A 2,442-nucleotide genomic window follows, 5' to 3' on the forward strand; every position below is an offset into this window, starting at 1 on the left:
AAACTTCGTCCAGCGTGGAACAGCAGAATCGATCAGACTGGTAACGAGGCGACAGGACTCCTTAGACCGTGGATCGGAAGGACGGGTACTTTCAGTTTCCATTCCATCCATCTTCCAGGAAGCTCGTGGAATTCAGCCTAGACTGCAGGTATTCCTGCTTAAGATGCAGTGTGGCGATCCTGCCGTGGCATCGCAGGTTTTTTTCCCCAGAGAACTCTCCCTGCTTTCCTCATGGCCGCTCAGGTGCAGGCTTCCGCCTCCCTCGCTTTTTGGAGGTCTGGTCAACTCCGGTAGGCTCGGGTTCGACCTTCTTCAGCGCCAGGACAAGCTTCCGGATGCTTACCATGAGTGGGGGTTCATGGTATTTTGCTAGGAGCCTTCTCCTCTTCTGCCTCAACATCTGGAGTATCTAGCCATGATATTGAGTCAACGACCTTACCACGTTGGAAACCCCGCTTCTCGTCCGTCCAGTGAGGTTAAGCAATGTTGGTTCTGGTCGGTACTTGGATGGGTGACCACCTGGGGACGCCAGATTCTGTTGCCACCTCCTCCGAGCCTTCCCTTCAGTTGACTGTGGCAAGGCTGAGGAGAGTCGCAGTATCTGTTCTCAGTCAAGCAGAGCTTTCAGACCTACCTTGGAACGTTTCCTAGTTCTCTTTTCCTCATTGACCCGTCTATAGTTCCGAACGGTCGCCATGTGGGGCGGTCCGAGTTCCGGTGGTTTCAGGCAACGATTAACCGGACTTTCTGGCCCCTATGGGACCAGCGGAACGATTAGACCTGCAATGGGTGTTGACCTATGGAACCTCTTGATGGGAGTGGATATTTTCGTCCTTTCCCCACATTTTTTATGCTGTTCTCGGACTCGTCAAAGAAAAGGGGGGGGGGTTCATGTTCCGGTCCAGGCCTCTGGTCAGGACCTGAATGATACCTCTCCATCATTCAGGCAGGCTTAGGGGCCGTAGTGTGGCCCCTCTACAGATCCTACAGCTCCTGCCGAGTCGCTCCATGCACGTCGACTTCATGGTTCTGGCGTGTTCTAACCAGCAGGGGACGCATTTTCACACCTTCGCATCTTGCAGTAGAGATACCGAGATGATTGAGATACTCTCAATACCACCATCGACTCTCTCATTCTAGGCAGAGGAATGTTCTCTCCGACTATCCGAGCAGAGCCTCGTAGAGAGAGTGTACCTGGGGGCCTTTGGCCTTGAGTAACTACGCCTCCTCCTTGAGAAGAGACAACCCGCTACAGTCGGGGGACGGAGGTCGCGTCATCTGCGATAGTCATCCGCAGGGGTCTTCCAGGCGAAGTGAAGAGTCTTCGGTGGTTGGTGTCGTGGGAGATATACCTCTTCCCTTGAGGCCTCTTCTCCAGCAATAACGATCTTATTGCCTTAAGGCTGGAGGAAACTCCTTTCTGCTCTCCGCAATGAAGCCTGTCGCTCAGCCTTTCCCTGACCTTCAGGCTTAAAGGAATAACTTTTTCCTTCCCGCTGGGCCTTTCCTCGCTCATGCGAAGCTGCGAACGTCCCTGCCCTAGTCGGAGTGAGACCTCCAACTTGGAGCATGGCTCGGACTTTTTAGTCCCTTAAGAGATCTTCTCAAGACCCTTTACGTCAGGCCTCTGAATGTATTCCGTCTTGGGTCTCCTGCTCACTCTGGCCGCGGCCAGTGTGTAAGCAATCTTCTTGGTCTCGTACGACTCCGCCCTTTCTAAGGAATGGGGGAAGGCAACATTCAGGTTCGCTCCTGAGTTGTTGGCTAAACTCAGAATCTTGGGGTCCCGGCCCTTCGGTCCAATTCCTTCAAGATTTCGAGTCTCCATTTTGTATCTGATGTCCCAAAACCTTCTCCTTCTTGCCAGTAAAGGAATCGAGAGGTTAGCTTTGGGAACAGCTGCAGTTTGTCCTCACGTGCAGCCGGTTCGGGAGCACAAGAAGGACACGGGGGAGAGTCACCAGTATACCTCTTCAGCTCGGACTCAAGGACTTTCATCTCGACCTGTCTCCAGACCCTCCCCCGTCTCGTCGCCCTACAGCACGATGTCGGATACATCGCAACGTCCCCCGCATTCGAGTAATACTACTCTGTGACGCAGGTGCTACAAACTGGAGTCTGGAAGCGTCTAATGACCTTCGCAGCCCGCTTCCTGCACGGCGTGACCCACAGGAGTTTCGATACGTTTTCTATCGCTCTGTGGTGGCTACACAACAGCTGGTCTAACCTCAGGCTCCTTTTTGGACAGGTAGCAGAAGGTTGAGGGCATTGTTATCAGGTTTTAGTCTGTATGAACGAAAGAAGTATGTCTGGCCCTTACTTCTTTCTTCATCATCCCCTCTACGGGGAAGCAGCATTCTGGTCTCTGCATAGCTGACCTCGAACCTCTGCAGGTAAACCATGCTTCCTTGTGTTCCGAGTATTAAGTCAATACTGTCGCGT

Source organism: Palaemon carinicauda, chromosome 18 (genome assembly GCF_036898095.1).
Source record: "Palaemon carinicauda isolate YSFRI2023 chromosome 18, ASM3689809v2, whole genome shotgun sequence".
NCBI classification, from domain to species: Eukaryota; Metazoa; Arthropoda; class Malacostraca; order Decapoda; family Palaemonidae; genus Palaemon; species Palaemon carinicauda.